Source organism: Streptopelia decaocto (assembly GCF_964273445.1).
Source record: "Streptopelia decaocto genome assembly, chromosome: 2".
NCBI lineage: Eukaryota > Metazoa > Chordata > Aves > Columbiformes > Columbidae > Streptopelia > Streptopelia decaocto.
Window position 1 is genome coordinate 101150631 of NC_138655.1, and position 21458 is coordinate 101172088.

Genomic DNA, 21458 nt, shown 5'->3' on the forward strand with positions numbered 1-21458 from the left:
GTGGAGTATGGAGGAGAAAGGATACAGGAGTTTGACACAGATTTGGTACCTGGACCTTGGAGGCAGACATCTGTCAACTCACACGCAGCTCTTATATAAACAATTTGGTCTTATTGCATCTCCCTTTCATAATGTACATTTAGAGGTCAGGTTCTGCTCTTTGGGACCTCTTCTTTGAATCATGCCATTGTGAATTAGAAATAAGACATCATATTCCCTGAGGACAGTAACTAGCCCTACGGTCTAAGTGAACCATAGATGAGCTGTTCAAATCCTTAATGCTTTCCTACAGTTGACACTATAATGAAAGCTGAGGAGACTTCCTTAAATTGAAGGTGGTATTAGGGCTGCAAAAAGGAACCAGGTGATAGTGGAGTCACTGGACAAAGATTTAGGCTCTTTGGGGCACAGCCATTGGTTTTATATATTGCAGAGACAGAGCATGCTCCGGTTAAGAATGCATAATTTTAAGAAAACCCTTGGTTAAATAAATTTCCTGTTTATAGTATTCAAGTAGTGTGTCTCTATTTACCCTTATCGAAAGAGTCAAATTTTCAAATGGATGCCTGAAAACCCAATTCTCTGGCTCCATATTCTGGAAAGCAGTGGTGGCTAACCTGCAGTCCATGAAGGGTCTAAATGGACATGTAAACTCATGGTTACTCATACACAAGGTATTTTATGGGTTCATGGATAATTAGTAACTGATACTACTGGACCATAAATGAGAGGTAGGATGCTATGCACAGGCTTCGAGAAAGCTTGCTTTCTTGTTTGGTTTAAGGAAATCCACCCATTTCCACTAATAATTAGTGTATATACACAGTCATGTTGTTCATAGGCACAAAACAGCAGATTCTGTCTCAGAGCTGTTATCTCAAAACAGAATTTCTCTACACATTGTTCTGAGTTGAGCCCTGTTTCACTGTGTGAAGAAGAGAGGTGGAGGAGGAGGAAGATATAATTTTGAAGCTCCTGTGCCACCAAAAAAAAAGACAACCACGAGTGCTTAGAGTACACAAGAAGCGATGTACTGGGGTTTGATAAGGCATGTTACAACATTATGGTCTTGGTTCTTTGTTTTCTTGAACTTTGTGTAGCCAGCTGCAGGAATTTTTATATGCTCTGCACTAACCTTCCAGTCATGTTGCACCAAGTATATGATACAGGGCATTTGATTCATCGTTGCCTTCCATCACAAGAGCTGAAGAATTGTGCAACTGATCCCTGTGTGTGGAAGTTCTGTCTGAGTCCTATGAGAGGAACTGATTGAGTTCTGAGAAAAGTATAAAGCAGCAATGGTTTTGCTTTTCGTATAGTTCTCTTTCCTACCAGTTTCTCTGTATCAAGTAACACTTGACTTCCTTCACTCAGTATCACCAGATTTGTGTTGAAAGCTTCTTCTGGAACTGGAGTTTTTTTCAGAACTATAGTAGTGCTAGTATATGTTATACAAAGAACCAGTTATACAATGCATCAGAGGCTTTTTTTCAGCCTTCACAATTTCACTTTTACACTTGCCAATTGCAGTATTTCTCACTAGTTTCTTCTTAATACTTTTTTTGTTCTTTCAAGAAAAACAAAAAGGAGGAACAGTTCTAGCAAACTGGAGAATAGCAAAATGTTTATCGGATAATGTTAAGTACCAGGCATTTTTTGTTATATCACAGGGCATTAAGTATTGGATGATATGAATAATTACACATATAGTGTTCATTGTATCATAACATAAATGAGTCTACCTTAAAACTGTGTAGTCCTACTTTTTATGGTTATTTTCAGCATGCCTATACTATCCTGTAGTGGGTGATGTAGACATGCCCTTCTGCCTTGCATGCTAATAACCTAATGCAGTAATTTAGTAGGAAAATGTGGTAAATGAGTACAAGGAGAAAATGTTGTAAATACTGTGCAAGATTCTTGTCCATTCTTCATAAAGAATCAGAGTACCAAATGGGAGTCAGGTTAATGGTAGATTTTTCTGCAGCATACTGTAGGCATGGACTGAAGTTATTCACACAGTTCAGAGAGATTTTGTGTTTCTCTTGTGGCTTTGTACCAATTGAATGTTTCAGAAGGTTAATGTAGATTGATGTTTCATTGCCGTGCCTGTAACACAACCACTGGTGTGTTTGATCAGTAAGTGGATTTAATGTGAGCTTTTTGACCACCACAGATATCATGTTCTGTACCAGTAAGTCAATGATGGAAAATAGGTCATGTGAGTTGATTCTTAGAACACAGAACATGGGGTTAAACATAGTTAATCGGTGTGGTAGCTTGGGCACTAAGCCACAATTTCATATATTTTTCAGAGTTGACATATGTGGGGGCAGTTCTGTAAACAGTACTTGAATTAGATGATTTTTACTTGTACAGCACTGTAGCTATTAGGATTTGTTTTACTGAAAATGAAAGAAAGCAATAAAACCTAGTTACCAGAGAACTTTTTGCAAATAAAAATGTAAGCACTGATAATTTTTTTTTCCATTGTCTTCTTGTGAAAATAATGTTAAGCTCTGAAGTTCAAGCTAAGTTTGAAGTTGTTTCTTACTGTCTTTTGTTAAGATTAAGCTATCATCTGAATAAGATAGTTTCCTAGCAGTCTTCTCCAAAACAGAGCAGTAGGTTCTGGGAATTGCCTGACTTGCAGATGTGTAGAAAAGTGCTCCTGAAAGAAAACTTGGTAAACTGCTCATATGGGAAACTAATGCACATTTTGGCAGTACACTGAGGTACTGATTGTAATTTATTTTTGTATTAGCAAAGTAATCCATGAATGGCTTTCTCTTCTCCTGAGGAAACCAATTGTTTTGCCTTAGATCTGATACAAGAAAATCAGGGCCAATGAGTTGAATATTCTCTTATAATAACCACTGAGGGGGTTTTTATATTGTTGTTTCTATAAAGTACTTTACTTATTTTACAACTCTTTCATTATAAAATACTCTAGCAGCAAAGTAAAACTTTATTGCCTGTCTTTGTTATCTTAGGAGGAGACCTTACAAATGAAAAGTAAAATTGTATTGCAGCAAAATGAGTGTTGCAGGAAGAACAGTGAGACTAGTACAGACTGGGATTTAGTGGTGGTTGTTCATGCCAGAATACAGAGCTGCTGGGAAGGCATTTATGAAACACTGTAAATTCTTATGCTACTGTTTATGGTACATAGCTTTAAGTAGCTCCAAACTATTATTTTGTGATCTCTGACACTGAAGTCAGACTACAAATTTGTATTAAAAGTCTACCAAGTTTTAAGAGCCTTTAAAACCATTTTTCTGTGCCCTGATTTCAGCATAACTCACTCTGCAAGTTCTTGGTTGCTGACAAGAGTGGATTGTCAGTTTCAGCTCAGTGATGATCAAATAACAAGTCCCTCTTCTTTCCCATTTAAAAGCTTTATTTGTTTACATGATACATTACTCAAATTTGGGTGCCTCTGTAGAAGCCAGTAAGAATAAACTACCATGCAAAATCAGGGGCGACCACCAGTGTGTAAAAGGTATGAGTCACTATCATCACTCCTCTTACTCCATTCTTTGGAATTTTTAAAAGTGTTTGTGGTGTCATTAAAGTAGAATGCAAGACTATTTTGATTAGCAGGTTAGCTTAGCAACTCCTTTCACAAAGCAGATTGTTTGATTCAGCAGGTGTGTATCTGAGATCAATGTTTAACTTGATCATTGACTACACCTCTAGGCAGGTTCCAATACATTTAAAGCTCTTTAAAACACACATATTTTCTCTCTGTTTACCTGTTCTTCTCCATTCCTAGGAAGAGTGAGGAGAGGAGAAATTCAGAATATAGAGGTGATAATTAGGGGCGTAAACATATAACAAGATATTGTTTGTCAGAGCCATGTGTTATAAAATGTAAACAACATGCAGTTGCGCTAAGCTAACACTGTGGCAGTAACCCTACGTACTGAACTGCCTGAGATTGAGTCTTCATATTGTATTGCAGGTGGAATACAAAAATAAATACTTTTTTAATTTGGCTAGTGTCATTTATGTGTAAAAATACATGCATCTGCAAGCTGGTACCTGCATATACATGAAGTATTGCCAAAGTGCAAGCATTTCAAAATTGTGTCAGATCACATGATAGTTTAGATTTTTAAAAATGTAATATTTTCTGCCTTCTTTCCTTTGGGTTCAAGTTTTGAAACTTCTTCTTGCAAGACAGAAGCTGATTGTAATTATTTTTTTTGTTTTGTTGGTGAAATTTTCAGGTAATCATATAATCCATGTGATGGGGCTTTACGAAAAACACCAAATGTGGTGAGGCTTTGAATGGGTTGATTGTGTGCACCTGTGCACTGCTGATTAAGAGCGTGATCCAATTCCTAGAATCTCTTGGCTTGATTTAGGGACACGTCAGGTATTATTTAAACATGAGCCATACAGTGGGGTCATGCAGATGGCATTGATCCAGCAGGAAGTTTAAGACAAACTGTGTCTCACAGAACAGTGAGATGCACATGTCTAAACGGTTTGTAACACATGTTCTCCTTCTCTGCTTGGCACAAAGAGAGTGAAGAGATTTAAGATGTGATGATGAATAAAGGATTTTTATTATGTCTGGCTTCTAAATATGCTGGAGCTTTCCTAGCATTTCAATATAGTTTTGTCCAAGCATGTCTGGGACCTAGTTTGTCTTCTGTTTGTTCAGAATTCATTATATTGGTATCTCTCAGTAAGTAATGGATCTGTATTTGAATGTCATTGCCTTCCATGTGGTCACCTGTCTGCCTATTTCCATATTATGAAGCATTGCAAAGAACAGTCTTAGATTTGAACTTTGAAGTCCAGCTCTAGATCTCTAGCGACCTTTGTTTCTTGGGGTCCTTTCTTCCTCAATGCAAAGGATTTGCAAATATTAACCACTGCATTGCCTAAATCAGCCAGGGGGAAATGCCTAGGGCTAGAATGGGCTGGCTGTAAATTCTGCCTCTAAGAGTACAGGAGTTAAGTGTCTATTCCTGCTTACAACTCACTTCCATGACCTTGTTTTTGGATCAAGCTATAGCTCATGTCAGTACGGATATGCCATTTACATGAGGTCCTAGTCATAAGAGGGACATTCAAATCCTTTCATTTGTCTCTAGTGATTAGTGATGTGTGTCCACTTCTCATGTGAGGCCCCAGCTATCAGCTGATAGCGTGATCTGGGTTAGGCATCTCAATCCTATTAATTAAATTCCACTTGCTTCAGTGCTGCCTTTTTTTAATGGAAGGAATGAGCCTCAGGTCCTGCCTGTTTCATCGAAGTTTTAGGATTACTTTGGGGATGAAATTCTTCACTGTAGGAAGGACATGAACTCTAATTTCTTGCATCTAGATTGAGACTTACACATCCTGAAATGCTGAGCACAAGGACAGTTGTACCTCTGTCTCCTCCCTGCACTGCTCTTTGGCTGTTCTTCACGTCATGTAAGTTACCCTATTCTGCAAGCAGCAGCAGCAGTGATCCAGCAGGTATAGAGGACAGTGCCTCGTTTGCGGATCCTGCAGGAACTCCAGCTGCGGAGCTGCCCTTTCTTGAGCTACCTCGAGGGAGAGGTAATTCTTGGTATGTAAACAGCACAAATGTCAGCACAGTAAAGAGCTGTACTGGCACGAACACGTGTACACAGGGAATCTATGGCAGTGGCTGAGCTGTGGTTTTGGGGATCAGCCTGGCACCTCAGATGCTGCACTGAGGAATGTAGGCTCAGCACCCAACTGGTTTTGGCTTCGTTGCTGTGGCTGGTTTGCACGTGGCTGCCCAGGCTGCTCGGCTCCCTGCGCTGCCGCAGCCATGGCGGGTCGGCCGGGAGTGCTCGCGTCCCAGGAGCTGCGGCTCCCCGCTGCAAGAGAGCTGGGGCAGAGGGCGGAAAAGCGCAGACTTGCAGGGCCCTACGGGGTGGCGGCGCTCCCCTCGGCCCAGAGACCCCAAGCGACGAGCCCCGCAGGCGGGGGAGCAGGCTTGTCCCGGGGCCGCGGGGGGAATCGCGCCAGGTAGCAGGGCCGAGGGGGCGGGGGTGGTGTCGCCGCCGCAAAGGAAGCGCAGCGGAGAACGGCTCGGCGGGTCTGCCCCGCACTTCTTCCCCGCCTCCTTCTCAGCCTCGATCGAGGCGCTGGAGATTTCTCCCCGGCGGGAGGGACCGTAGGAGATACGAACAAGTGTGCGCGGCGCTGGGGGAGGGGGAATCGCTGCTCCCGCTCTTCAGCCCGGCTGCCCTGCGCTGCCGCCGAGTCGGGAAGCGAGGTAAACTTGGGCGGCCGTCGGGAACCGCGGGAGTGGTAATGCGCCCGGCGGGGGCGGCGGCGTGGGGCTTTGTTGCTGGTGGGGCAGAGGAGGTCCGGCGGGGGGAGGGAGGGGTTGAGGAGAGGCGGTGGACGTGGGGCCAGCCGTCGCCGGGCTGGGGGGGCCGCGCTCTCCCTCCCGGGGAGCGTTAGGGTGGGGAGGGGCGTTGTTCCCGGCAGTGGGCCGGGGCCCCCCCCGGGGCCTGTCTGCCTCCCCTGGCGGGGCAGGGGGAAGGGATTAGGAACGCTGTCCGCTGGGAGCGCGTTCAAGGGTTGGTTAAGGAGAGGGCAAAGGTGGGGGAGAGCCGCTGCGGGAGGGCAGGATGGCGGCGGCGGGCCAGGAGCCGCGTCGTCCGCAGGCAGAGTCTGGCCGAGGGGCCAGGAAGGCGCTGCCGTGACTCTCAGTGCCGGGCAGCTTAGCGGCAAGGTAGGCGGTTCTCTCGTGGAAACTTACCTAAACCTGCGGGCTCGTCAGGCGCGGGAAGCCCCTGGTGCATGGCCGAGGTGCGTCCAGCAGCGCGGAGCCGCCGCCCCACTCTCGGCTTCTGGGGTCGCCGTCCTCTGCTGGTCCCTGCTGAAGCTACCCTGATACCCTGAGCCGCTGCAGCGCATCTGTTCGGTGTCCGTGATAAATGGGTTGTCTTTGGTACCCGCTCAGATCTCTCTGGATGCGCACCTTCTAACTGTTGGCAGTGGCTTGCCATCACTAGCTAAAACTGCTAGCTGTCTTACAGCAACGTCAAAATCTCTAGTTGTTTACCGATGTTTTTCTTCAATAAATGAGCCTTATGGAGGATTGAGGTTCAGGATCTTTGTGTGTGTTCTGACATTTGGATTAGGTGATAATTACAACATTTTATATAATTTGAAATGCTCTTATGTTATTTTCTTGTGTTGAGGAGTGCCTGGTGGTGGTCATTGCAGTTGTAATATTAATATTAGTGTTTACATTTTACTAGGTATGAAATGAAATAGTGGTAAGAGCCACAAGGGCTGTAGCTGTACGAAGGAGATTTTGGGTCTGTTTTATGTGATGTTTGATAGGAAACTTCTGGATACTGCTCAACACCATGATTGATTACAGATGTCCTAAGCTGGCTAATTTTTAAAAGAAACTACTGCAGTTAGTTAAGCTTATTGTATAGAAAGCCAAGTGGGGCTTTTGATGAAACTAATGAGATTCTTGATGACTTTGAAGCTGTGAAATAGAGCCTCGGAAATATTGGAAGTAGGATTTTTTTCATCCTATATGGCCAAAAGGGGTTTTTTGTACGTAGTAATTAAATTGATTATTTCTAATAACTAATGTTTATTGAAAAGCTTAATTAGTCATTTAATTTGTTGGAAGTACAGGTGCTTATGAATCAGTGCTATGTTGCTGAGAGTTTTAGGTGAGTTAAATTAAAACAGTCCATTTGACTTAAGCATAGATGTGTATGTGCCACAGAAGATTATTATTTAGAGAAGGTGGTGACCACAAGTGGTTTAATCAATGTTCTTTGCAATCTCTGACTTAATCCAAAGTACCTTTCTGCAGTTCACACTTTGTTTTACTGAACAACTGTGATATTTTGGGATATCATTACTGTTGGCATTGCCTTCTTTGGCCTGCTCTTGTTTCCTTGTCATACAGAAAATATTTATAGCTGGAACATAGACAAAAGATCCCTGTCTGGGTTCTTTCTGTGGCTGTGTTGCTTGCAGAGTGGCACGTGAGTCCATCGTTCAGGCTTCTCTCTCTCTCTCTTTGACCATGAGCTCTGTGACTGGCAGAAGATGTGGTATCATTGAGATAGTGATATAATAGCGCAGAAGATTGGAAGAATACAGCAATTCCTTTTGTGTCTGACAAAGCTGATGGAGAGTTTCTTCATCTCTTAGATATCTGACTTTCCTTCTCTGGACATGACCAAATGACAGAGAATGACGTGGTATTTTGGAGCAACTGGTGAGGCTTATTTGAGCTAAATGTTATTAGTGTAATTACTTGTGTGTCTCCTAAACATTCTCTTGAACAAAAATAAAAACAGAGGTGGTAACCAAAATAGCAAGCAGTGCTAAAATTGCAAAACAGGTGTAATGAAGGAAAACCAAATGTGGTCAGACATTTGCAATACAAGGAAATTAATCTAGAAGTTGCTAAACATACTGCAAGAGGCGTAATGGTTGGTTAGGCCTTTTATTTTAAGGCTTAGAATTCTGTTTTATTCCTATTAAGAATTTCTAGTGGTGTTTTTTTGGCTGCCAGTTGAAGAATCAAATTATTAACTCATTGACACACTGGAAGAATCTCTTGATCCTTACAGAGTACCTCTTGAGATTGTACGATTTCTACCATTGTAATGAGTGCTCCATGTGCCTTAGCCACCAGCCTCACAAAACGGGTCAGAAATGTACAGCTCTGTTTTTTTGGTGGAGGAAAAAAAAGTTCTAAAACAGTGTGCACGTTGATGTTTGTCACTGTGTTCTTGAGGTATGAAAAATGCTATGTATTGCTGTAAGTACAGCTTTGCCACACTTTTGGCCTCTAAGTACAATCTAGAATTTTTCATGGGTAGTCTGATTCCTGATACTGACACTGAGTCACTGAGTAAAGTTGGCAAGATCACAGTGGAAGTGCTTATCCAGATGTTAAGTAAGGTACTCATTTACCTTATGTTGATGGTTTAAAAATTAAAATTAATTGCTTGAGTGAAATAGGACTGTGGAGTGATTCCTGTTGTTTGCCATTCAGAAATGCCAGACCTTTTTAGCACTACAGTGGATCGGTAGGCTAAGACTGACGAACAATAAGTAAGTGAAGCCTAGAAAAGAAGAATCTTTGCAGGTCAACTTCAGCTTCTATGCCTTCCATACTGAGGGCTCAAGTACAGGACTGAAAGTAAGCAGAAGTTACCAAATCCTAATGAGAGTTTTCACGTATCAATTACATGCCTGAGCTATTGCTGAAGAACTTTCTCAGGGAAAATCCCTCTTTATGGGATTCTCCAGCCATGAAGGTAGATGTGCGATGTGTGTGATAGGAGAGGTGGGGGAACAGGAGTGAGTTAGTGGCTCAAGCTTTTTGTTTGTTTCTTCTGGCCTTAGCACCTTTGCGGCTGGAAGGTGAGAAGCAAGACAGGTAACTGTACAGCTTCTCCAAAAGTCAGTTTGGTCCGTGCTTAATTGTTTCTTACACAGCAGGCCTGTGACAGGGATTTGCGTGTAAGTATTTGCAGGTGTGAAGCAGCAAATTATTTTAGTGAGGATAGAGAATAAGGTGGGGGGGAGCAAGCATCTTGGAAATGTTGAAGCTATTAAAGTTTGGGCAGGCTAGTGTTCCCAAAGTGAGGCCTGCCACTTGATGGTGAATGAAAACTGAGTTTCAGAAAAACAGCTTGGGAAATGATATTTTGCACCTGGGGATAGAGCAGTGTGCTACCCTACTCCTTGCAACACCCCAGCACTCTGACAGAAATGTACTTCATTGTGGTTTCTGAAATTAATCCTTTAGTCCAGTGCTTGGAGTGATAGAATAAACATAATAAGCTATGTCTGGTAAGTGAGGGACTGAGGAGGTTTTCTTACATTTAAAGTACCTTTATGGAAGTGTGGGAGAGTCTACAATGATAACGGGAATGCACTTTGTACATGTACATGCCCCCTCTACCACTTGATTTGGTAGTCTCTTGTACTGATATATTTCACCGTGCTTTAAATTTGCTGCTGCTTTTTTTTTTCTTGCATAATTTAAGAATATAACTGGACTTGCATGCTCAGGACTTAAGTTCAGGAAAGGTCTATAGCTGTTCTGTGCTTGATGTATTAAGGCAGAATTTCCATAGCCTGCAGGGTCTGTTGTAGTGATCTGCCAGTGATAGGAAATTAGCAGTGCCTTGCCTCACAGGGACTAGGTGTTCACCTTTTTTCTTTTTTTTTTTCTTCTACCCATGCTACTATCTAATTACCCTGTGGGTGCAGACCTGTGTGATAACAGAATTGAGATAATGAATTGCTTGAGGCATAAGGTGACAGATTGGTTTGCGGTAATCTCACAGACAGGTGTGTTGATGCAGCCTGCTTTCAGCGCAGCTCCACTGGAAAAGATCTGAGGAAATTAAGCAGCCTTGGAGACAGAGGAAGGGAAAAGGCTGTTATGTCTTTGTAGTTCTTTAAGCTATGCAGATGCTCTCTAAGCTTTGGGGATGGCAGAAAGAGGATGTTAATCCATTTAGGAATGTATTTATCTGTGATTTTGAGGAATGAGAAAGAGAATTGTATTTCAAGAGCAGTCTGTTAGGTTTACATATTCAGGAGACAATGCTAGAGCTTAGCTTTTTAATGTAATCTATCAGTCCTGCATTGGTTTACTGAAGGACAAAGGTGGTGGTATCTTTGAAGCCTTAACCACAGAAACAAGCAAAAAAAGTAGGGTTGAGGTAATCTTTTTTTCATCCGAGTTTGTTGACAGCTGTGTGGTTGTGGACAGAGTGAAAAAGTGAGTGACCATGTCTTTAACCTGTATTTGCTTTCAATTAAAATGACCTGTGTTTATTTTTTTTTTCCTAATTTTAGTTGGATAAAGTGTGGAATCCTGCAACATAACTGAATTTGTAGTTCTTCCTTTTGTTGAAAAACATCATTAGACCATATATAAAACTTACAGTGTACCATGCTGCTCTCTTGTCCCTTGCCTGCCATTTCTCAGATTATATGCTTTGTGTAAGCACATTCCCACTGATCAACAGAAGTACTGTATTTACAGCTGTCTTTTTAGTTGAAGTAAAATGGGTTGCCTTCCTTCTTCCATAGGTCCTTTCTATAATTGTCCTGTTTCTACAGCTAGTACAACTGAAATTCTTTTGAGAAGGTGAAAAAAGAAGCCACTAGTGCATCATTTGATGAGGGATATTTACATTTGCGTAATATTGTATTGTGGTATACAAGGGTCTCTGCAGTAATATTTTTCTGTAGCAGTGTTTATTGGCACCAGTAAAAAAGTGCATGTTGCACCTTTTGTCTTTCAGCATGAAAATGTCTCAGATAAAATCTTCAGGTTTTTGCAAGGTTTCTTGATTGCCATATTAGGGTGCTTTTGTGCCCTAATCACCCATATTCATCCCAATTAATACATTTTGATGCTTTTTCTGCCCTCAGGTTTCTGTATCTCTGGTTCAGTGATTCAGCAGGTGGCTGCAGTTGAAAGTGGCCCAGGGGACACTTCTGTCTGGTTTGCCACCTTTTCTGTGGAGGGGGTGAGGAGGGCCCAGATAGCTGCGTGCTAAGTTCTGCATCTCCTTCTAGCATGCTGGTCAGTGTCAGGTTGCTGCTGTTGGTTCTTGTCCACCCAGAAGTGGCTGCCTCCTCTTCCTTCTGTCCTCTGGCAGCTGCAGTGTCAGTAGCTCAGTCAGTCCCCTGTGCTGTCTGACTGACATAAGTCCTCCTGTTTCAGGGCAGCAGCTGGGTTTGTAGCGGCCAGGAGAGATGACTTGTTGCTTTCGGGCAGAAAAAGTGGTTGAAAGGATGAGTGGAATTGGGGGCAGCTCACTGGGAGGGAGAAAAGTTGGTTTTGGGGTCTGAGGTTAGATGCTTGTAAACAGCCAGTGTTGGTGGAGCCAGGAAGAGACAGCTACTGTAGCAGTGTGTTTGGGGTGCTCATCTGCAACGTATTAATAGAAGCCAAGGAGAGCAGGAGCTTGAACCTGAGCCTACCGCATCATGGGAGGGAGTGCTGGCTTAAGAGTCCCATGGTCTTCTCTCTTTGTATGCTGTGTATGGAGACTCTCCTATTTCTGCTTTGGTGCTTTAACACAAAGTGGAATTGCTGTACCAGGAGAGACTGAGAGGTACCCTGGCCAGGCATAACTCAGGCATTCCTGGCGGTTTGATACCAACCACAAGCTAATGCATTACTCCACTAGAAGTTTCTTCTGGAGGTGAGGTTTTGTGTGATGTGTAACTTGCAACTCTACAAGTGTTAGGCTCTGTGCCACATCGTTGGCATCCTTGTTCTTTGCCCTTCCTGTGGCTAGCAAAGAGGGAGACATGATCTGTGTTCCACAGCCTTATATGAGTTTTCCCTAAATTGTAAAGAAATTAGTCATGGAAACACAACTTGAGTGCTTCCAAGCTTTTGTTTTGTATAGTGTTAATGATTAATAGGTGACAGCAGCTTGTTATAGGATATTTTCCGAGCAGTCAGTGTACTGAAAATAGTAACTATGAGAGCAAAGGATATCTTTGTGTGTATTGTGTGCTTGTACATCTGGGAACATGTGATTTCCTGAACATGTGTTAGGTTTTGTTTACCTGGTGTATGAGACTTTCTGTAGGGTTTGCAATCCAAATATAATTTTTTTATGAATTGTTGACCTTGTACTTTTGCCAGCTTATGGGTCATTTACACTTTTTTTATTGCATATATATGAAGAAACTTCAACTGCCTGGATTTTGTTAACAAACAGTTCCATTCAGGTTTGATGAAGCAGTTGTTATCTGATTTTAGTTGATAAACAAACAACCTGTTGCTATGGCCAAGAAGTGAGAGCCTGGAACCTGACTAGGCCTGTGGTTAAATTCATTGCTGTTGATTTTAGTATGTAATTAATCTGTGTTTGAAAAAACTTCTGAAAACACTTCCTTATGAACACAAGGTATCTAACTGATTAAAAGTAAGCCTTTCCTGATGTGTGCTACCTTTTTTTTTGTAGTCATTCACTTACTCTTGCAGCTATCAGCAACTCTCACCATCAGAATTACTTTTATTTCCAGTTGAGTTGGATTTGATATGGAAGATAAAAAGTCAAGTACAATTTATGACTTACTACAGCAGCTCTTGGGAAACCTGGCATTTCCAGTGAAATTTTCAGTAGATTAGGGTGATCAAACTCTAGGAGAAGGTGTATGTTTTCAGTAGTAGGCTGAATTTTCAGTAATACGTTTTTAAATTAGTACATTTCAGTCAAAACACAAAGATTGTTATTGATTTTTTTTTTTTTAATTACTCTGCTTTCTCCTGTCTAGTCCAAATACTGGATATTTTTGAGCTGTAAGGTTGTAAGCATCTAAAATACTGCTATTGTATCTTGGCTGCTCTTGCTCTTTGATTATGGTTTGTTGAAAGCAAAATTGTATTTTTCAAATATCAGCAATACACCTGTTTTAGAAGTGCATCTTCAGTCCATAAGTAAAATATGCCAAGTAAATATTGAAAGTCTCATATGCTTTCTATATGACTCTGTGAAGAGATGACTGACAAATATTCTGTAGTCATATTCAAAAAAAGAGTTGCATGTTTTGTGCTTTTAGTAACCTTGCAGGTGTTCCCTTTCAGCAAATACTCAGCAGTGGCCTTGCTGCAGCTTGAATCCAGTTGTTCAGCATTATTTGGAGAGCTTTTTGTGTTCTGCAGTATTTTTATGGATGCCAGTATTCCTTTACTTGTCTTATTTATTTTTGTCTTATATACTGTGGTTACTTGAAATTAATTAACTATCCTGCCACTCCTTTGTTTTTCTGCTGTACAAAAGCATATTAAAGTGGGTGGGCTTCAATCTTATGTTAAGATTCATCTGTCTGTATTAAATTACATGTGCTTCAAGATGCTTGAAGATGAGGCACAGGAAGAAATAAGTTTAATTCTGGCTAGAAACTTAATTTTCTTCCACAGAGTTCTTGAATTTTGAGGCTTAAAAATTTTGTATTTTCAATCTAATATTTTGCTTTTACTTCTGTGCCGCTTCATGCGATATGCTTCATTTGTGATTTTTTTTTTTTTTTTGGCAAGTACTCAACTTTTCTCCAAGTAACGGCTTTCCTGAAGCACAATAGTTTTATCATTAGAGTTGAAGTGCATAATGAGATTTGTAGTTCTCTCTAAAGAAACTAATCTCTAGCAGAATTATACCAGAAGCCAGCTAGAACTCCATCCCCCAGGAAGCACAAGAGTAGCAGGCCAAAATCTTTTGGCTTTTGCTATGAGTATTCTTTAGTCAAATACGTGGTTCCTCTGCTGTGCGAAGGTACTTTGAAGAAAACAGTAGTTTTTAAAAATGCAGTTTTGACTCTTTATTTCTATGTAACTGAAACACTTTGTTTCCTGTATATGTGCTGTTACTCTCAGTTTTGTTTTGAAATGCAGATGCTCATTCTGTCCTGAAGAGAATATAGCTGTTCTTTTTGTGTCTTAAAGGCGTAAAGTGTGTCAACAAGCTGACCTTTCCTGAAAGCGGAGGGTAGGTTGTGAGGCACTCTAGCTTTGATTATGACCTGCAGGAGATAGTATGCTACTCCCCAAGACAGGAATTTTGGGAGCTAATTGGGAAAGAGTGACTGTGTCCAGCTGTGACACAGGGAATCTGCAAGTACAGAACAGTACTTCTGGGGAAAACGAGGATTGAAATGTCGATTCATAGTCTAGTTTAAGAGAATAGTATCAAAATAGTCAGTGATCTTATAGTTAAAGAGACGTGTTGTCAGAAGGCACTGATAAATAAACTGAAGCATCTTTGAGAATTGTTTTTTAATGGCTTGTGCTCATTTGAGAAGGGGAAAGCACCTTGTCATCCCTAGTTTAATGAATTAACACTTAATATACATGCCCAAATGAGCTGGTTAAGACCTTATCTGTGTGCTTTTATGTGAAACTGTGTACCCTGCAGGTGTGAGATTTTATGAAAACAATTTTTGTGCTTAACAGAAATCATGGTTAGGCTGAACTGATCTGAAATGTGAGTAATGGCTTTTCTACATTTTAAGTTTTTGTTGTTGTTGTTGTTGTTTTTGTTTGTTTGTTTTTTAAGAATGTAGTGACTAATGTTTGGAGCACAGGACCGAAATTCAAGCAAAGCAGACTTTAAGCGTTCTCTCTGTCACTGACTCATGCTGATATTGTCACCAGTAACATAGCTTGAAGCATAAAAGGATACACAGTGAGAGAGTTTGACACTCAGCTTCACTGGGATCCCTTTTCTGTCTTTCTGGAGGTGATAATCGTTCTGCCTCTTGCAGAGCAACTTCAGGTTCTCAGGTGTCATCTGCACGGTGATGCCTGTTGTTGCTTAACAGGATGGAATTGTGCATCCTGTGCTGAGGGCAGGGCGGCGGGTGCTGCTGCTGTGAGAGAGGAGGATGGGAAGGGCTCTGCCTGCTGGGCAGCCCAGTGCTGTGGGCTGCCTTCTGCTGGTGGGGTGGGCAAGCTCTTGGTGGGCAGAAACCCTCATAGTTCCTTCAGAGTTTGGAGTTTAGGAAGAACTGGGAGCTGGAGGATCTTGTTTGAAGAATCAGACCCTGATTTCTCTTTCGTGATGACACTTCTGAGCTTTGAGTTGTGCTTCTCTGCTTTCAGCTTGCATTCTGAGTATTGTGAATGTCGTTCCTTTCCTGGGCATCTTGGAACAATTTCCTTCTCCTTCAAGTCTTTCAAGGAAATGGACTTGTCTTTTACAGTTTGCTCATAGAGGGAGCATTGCCTGTATTAGCATTTTTGGGTTGTTCAGTTTACTTGATTTGACTTACCCTTGTGGGTGCTGTTTGTAGTTGTTCCCTAAAGAATAAGTGCTCTGAAGACCTGTAAAACTGAGAAGGGAAAAACATTTCAAAACAGAGTGGGAATGCTCAAGCAGGCACAATTTTTTGCTTTGTTGTACTCGAAGTGGTGAGGGAAATGAAGCATGTGTGCAGAGCAAATTGAGGTTTTCCGATGAGTCATTAGCAATTTTTGAAAGCTCTCAGAGAAGTTTGTTCTCAGAAGGAGCTTGCTCCATTCATTTGTTAATGACACCAAATTGGGCACCAGTTTTATCTGTTTACCATGGCCATGAAATTTGCTGTACATGCTATTTGGTGAGTTTCAGTTCAAGTGACTCTGACTTACTTTATTCAGAACTCAAGTTCTGCATTTTCCGAAAGAAAAGTGTTACATGAATATTGAGTGCAACTTCAGTGCAATATGACTGATACAGTGAAGTGTTTAGGTGTAGCTTGAGTTCACCTGAATTTACAAGAATACAAGCTTTTTTTTTTTTTTGGTCCGTGCTTCAGCAGAACAAGAATTTCTTTTCAGACCCTCTCCAAATCATAATAGTTTTCAGCTTGCCTAAGAGGAAGGTATGCAATAGTTTAACATCACAGATGCCCTTTTAAGATCTAACTAAGGTATTATGTAAAATACAGTTGAGCAGTGGCAGCTCAATTGTGAATAGTGTCCTGGAAATACTAGAAAAACTCTCTCATCATGTGTATATTTGCTTTTCGTAACGTCTTTAGCTTCTCACATGCACTTTTTCATACTTATAAAGCAAATTTACTTCAAATAATCTGTTTTACAGATGATAGATATTAGTTTAACTGTATTAACATTTGGAAAGACTGACATATCTCTGTGTGATGCTGCTGCCATTTCCAACCTGAACCTGCCATGCGTCTTTTTGATGAAGCATGGTATCATGTTTGATAGGCAATGGGGATAAAATTGTCTCTCAGCTATCTGCATGTACGTGTCTGGAGAAGGAGGAGGAAGGGGAGAGAACATAGTCTTTCAAAGACAAAAGGAGGGTGTGTGTATTCTGGGGAGAATCATATTAATCTAAAAGAGCTAGTTGCATGCTTTGAGCTTGACTTTTTGCTCTGGGAGGGACTGGAGGGATGTAGTGTGTGTGTGTGGAGGGGGAGGTGGTGAACATTCCTGGAGGGGATTAATTTTGAGGTGACTAAAACAGACACTTTGATCCTTTCCATCTGCAGGTTGGCTTGTTTTAGCTTGTTAATATATGGATGGCAAATTCTCTCCTTCCTTTTATGTTTGGAAAATTGCTTGTAGCCCACACATGGCTCTGTAACTGGGGAGAGATTTGTTCATTCTTGCCTGCAGGAAGACATTTCTCTGCTGAATTGGCATTCCATACTAGATAGAGGGAATGCAAGAATAATGTAGATGGGAAGCAGGGCTACGTAACTCTTCTTTCAGCTATGATACATGAAGAAATGGCCACTAATCCATCTGTGTTTGCATCTAGAATGTATTCTGCGGGATGAGGGAAATAAAATTGCTCAGTAGGGCTCTCAACCTCTCCTGTGTCTTAGTGTATAACAGTGTGGTTGCTGGCAGGATGTGGATTCTGCCCCTCTGCTCTCGTGAGACCCCACCTGGAGCACTGCATCCAGCTCTGGAGCCCTCAGTACAGGAAAGACATGGACCCGGTGGAGACAGTCCAGAGCAGGCCACCAAGATGATCAGAGGGCTGGAACACCTCTCCTGTGAGGACAGGCTGAGAGAGTTGGGGTTGTTCAGCTTGGAGAAGAGAAGGTTCTAGGGAGACTTTATTGTGGCCTTTCAGTACTTCAGAGGAGCCTATAAGAAAGATGGAGACAGACTTTCTGGCTGGGCCTGTTTACATTAGGACAAGTGGTAATGGTTTTAATCTAGAAGAGGGTAGATTCAGGCTAGACGTGAGGAAGAAATTTTTTGCAGTGACTGTGGTAAAATAGTGGCACAGGTTGCCTGGAGAGGTGGTAGATGCCCCATCCCTGGAAACATTCAAGGCCAGGCTGAATGAGGCTCTGAGAAACCTGATCTAGTTGAAGATGTCCCTGCTCATTGCAGGGGATTGAACTAGATAAGCTTTGAAGGTCCTTTTGAACCCAAACTATTCTGTGAGTCTATGGATACTGTATAGAAGCCTGAGTGAGTTTAGGGACATTTTCTTCATCAGTAATCTGTAATAGTTAAACACCTTCACAAACATCCTCAGTTTTCTTGTTTATTTCAATTTCAGATATCTTAAATACAAGTAGGAATGTTTATATATATTTAAGTGACTTGAAAGTAGACAAGCATTTGATGACATCAAATATGCTCTGTTTCTCAACCAAACTTATTAAAGATTGTTAAACTTGTGTTCTTTTGAATTTGTATGCCCTACCTCTCCTCAACTTGCTCTTTTAAGTCAAGATTTTCCAAACCTATCAACGTTTTCTTCACACTGGATTTTTTCAGAATTCTGCCTGGGTGTTTATCTTGTAGGTAAGATAGCACTGGTCAGTTTGAGAGATTTGATCTCCTACCTCTTCCCCACCCTAGAAGGTGCTTTGGAAAGGTTTCTGTGTGTGCATGTGTTGTCTGGAACTTTTAGTCTCTGTGAGGGTATATTATGCCACAAGTGAAGATTTTATTTCTTGTTCAAGATAGAAAATAGCAGCACATAACAGCAATAAGCTTATAGTATTTATTTAGTGGAATTTTTCCCTGTGTTGCTTATACATCTGCATTTCAAGATTTTTAAGGGCTTGCTTTGGCTTGTAGTGTTGCCTTTCTCTGTTATTTGAAGGTCTCACGGAATTTTGTTCATAAATGTGATTGGCCAAGAGGTCTGGCCACATTCAAAGATGAATAATTTCAGTCTGTCCTCAGTTTTGGTTAGATGCAACACTAATCCGTCATCTCTCTACTTTTGTAGTGGGTGGCCCACAGTGGCTGCTTTGGGATCCTAAGGAAAGGGTACAAGGACTCTTCTCACCTGCCTCACAGAGGCCTTTTTAAAAGAAACTCTGGGCATGGTTTAATCCCCCTGAACTCAAGATGACTTTTTGTCACCCACTGGTGGCTGGTCCTCTGCTAGCAGGAGTTTGTGTATTTGAGGTTGAATTTGACTAAACCAAGTGAAGCGTGTTTTTTTCTGTCCGAAAGGTCTTGCATTTGACCTCCATAGGTGATATGGTAGTGAGTTGCATGAAACAAATCTTAATCTCATTTCAGGAAGCCATGCGTTTGGGGAATACCTCATACAAACCAAGAAGTCCATAAGGAGTCCTCTCCTTTCATGGAAGATGCTTCCAAGACCACATTCAGTCACTGAGAGACAGTTAAACACAGCCATCCTCCAAAGAAGCAAGGCAATAAAAGATCTTAAATTTTCTGCAAAATATAAGTATGACAAGATGTTTCATTTAGTCCGAAGGCATCTCTCTGTACATGTAGGACATGCAAGCAGCAAAAACAAAAAAGGCATCTGTATGTTGTTGTACAGGTATTATACAATTAATATCTTGTGTATATGTGCATGTTTTGCGTGGAAAAGATTAATTTGTCATGCCTGAGTGTATGGAGTACAGTAGTTCAGGTTACTAAATCCCAGGGTTTGGTTTGACTTAACTCTAGAAGATTTTATGGCTTATTCTAAGAAGAAAATACTAAGCTCCGCCCTTCATTTGCTTGCAGAATGAGATTTCTTTGTTTAAAAAGATCTGCACTGGTGTTGGTGTCTCACTACCTGTTCTGTCAACAGTGACTTTTGATTTTAATTTCTGTAGTTCAAGTTGCCATCATGCGTAAACACAACGTACTGGTGGCTGTGTGAGGGACTGCATGGGGACGAGTTGCAGTCACGTGGACATGTGGTGAACTGTGGCCTGTTAGGTTGCTTGGGGTGATGAAAGAAGAACTGAACCATTTCTAGAAAGTGAAAAGATTAATCGTAGCTAGGGGAAGGTGACAACTACAGTCAGTACAGTAATAAACTTCGAATTGAACTTAACTTGAACTGAAAACTGGTTTGAATGGTTGTTTGGCATTTTGCTTTCCTTTATGTATCATTATTGTCCCTCTTCCACCCTTTCCCCATTAAACTCAATGCAGAGCTGGACTGGAATAACTTCAGTCCCTGTGGGATCTGAAGCAGGACTGAAATGAAATGTTGAAATCTTGCCTTGATCCTCTGGTAATAATATTGGGAAGCTTTTTCAGATGCTTAGGGAGACATTTTTATTGCTTACTTAACTGTTGTTTGGAGGACAGAGAAGAAATGGATATACATAGAGCACACCCATGTGGCTGTGTAAGGGTTAAATGCTATTTAAAATTTGTTTTAATGGAGGGAAAGAGGTTTCTAATTGTAGTGAAGTATTTTTGGAATTTGCCCTGTCAGTTAGTAATATTTCACTAATTCAAGCAACCCTTTGTTTAAACCAGGCTGACAACAGTTAGTCTGGAGATTTGGCTGGTGGACAAACCAAGGTATGTTCATTCTTCAGCAATTCAGCCCATTTTATATGCTGATGTTTCTGAAGTAATGCTTTTAACTTGGAAGAAGGTAATCACATCTGTGAATTCTTTGTGGTTTCTCTGCTGCTAAGGGTTGCAGCCTGTAAACAATTTTATTGCCTTAAAGCCTTGTGTATGATGAAAATGAAGAAATAAAACAAGCATACAAGCACTGGGCTCTTTATAGCTGGAGGCATCAGGTTTGTTTGGCAAAATTAAGGGATTATAAATTTTTGCTCAGAGAATGTTAGCAAGAGGTGGTTCTTCTCTCTCTTGTTCCCTTTCTCTTGTGTATGCTCTTTCTTAGGAAAACAGTATATGTTCTGACTGTGGCTTGGTCAGTAAGGCTTTATGTGTTTGTGGAAAAGTGGGTTCTCATTTGGAAATCGTACATTTGCTGTAAATGGGGGGAAAGAACTACATTGATATGTAGTGTCAGGTTGAGCAAGAAAAACAGACTGAAAATTTTACAGCTTTTCCTGCTCTGAACTGCATTATATGAATAAAATCACTTAATACTAAAAAGCCAACACAAATCTTGAATAGCTGACTGTACTGGTTTTGTACTGGTATTGCTGATTGCTCTTAGTTGCTTGGTTTTGTCAAATGGCTTGGTGCTTGTAAAGAAGCCTACTTTGGCAGATCAAAGATCCTGAAAGAGTAAAACTTCTGACTGTCCTGGCATTTTGAGTGAAATTCACTGAGGGATGAATACCTGCTGACTAATACTGTTGTCTAGACTGAGACTTGGTAGCTTTCTCCTGAAAGACTACCTCTTCTTCATTAGTAGACGTTCAGAAATACACCTCAAGTCTTGAGAAAACAGTATTTGCATTTTCTCTTCACTACATTTAGAAAAATACCAGTCTGCAGATCTGCCGTGTCAACAGATCTGGAAACAAACATGTCCAGGCAGTGAAGATACTTCAGAAGTTTTATTTCAGTAGCAGTATTGATATACTACATGATGTGCTCTGTAATGATGAAGAACATACTGGAACAACTGAATGTCAGAACCCGGCTGAGCCTTTAAAATGAGCATGCTCTCGTCCCACTTTTATTTTGTTGTAAATTCTGATGAAAGTATTTCAGGTTTTGGTAAGTGTACCATGGAACTGTTACTCTTGTAAATTGCTGCGATCTGGAAATTTGC

General features: G+C 41.2%; 1 protein-coding gene across 6 annotated transcripts in view; it reads left to right on the forward strand.

The window, feature by feature from the left end:
- TNS3 (tensin 3) overlaps nucleotides 1–21458 on the forward strand; it is a 231904-nt gene that overhangs the window by 28579 nt on the left and 181867 nt on the right. The window contains exon 1 of one of the 6 annotated variants that reach the window (XM_082044755.1): nucleotides 6686–6715. The exons of the other annotated variants lie outside the window; for them this stretch is intronic. The gene's annotated coding sequence lies outside the window, so the exon portion shown is untranslated. Of the gene's footprint in view, nucleotides 1–6685; nucleotides 6716–21458 lie in introns of those variants that run through there. 6 annotated transcript variants of the gene reach the window in all.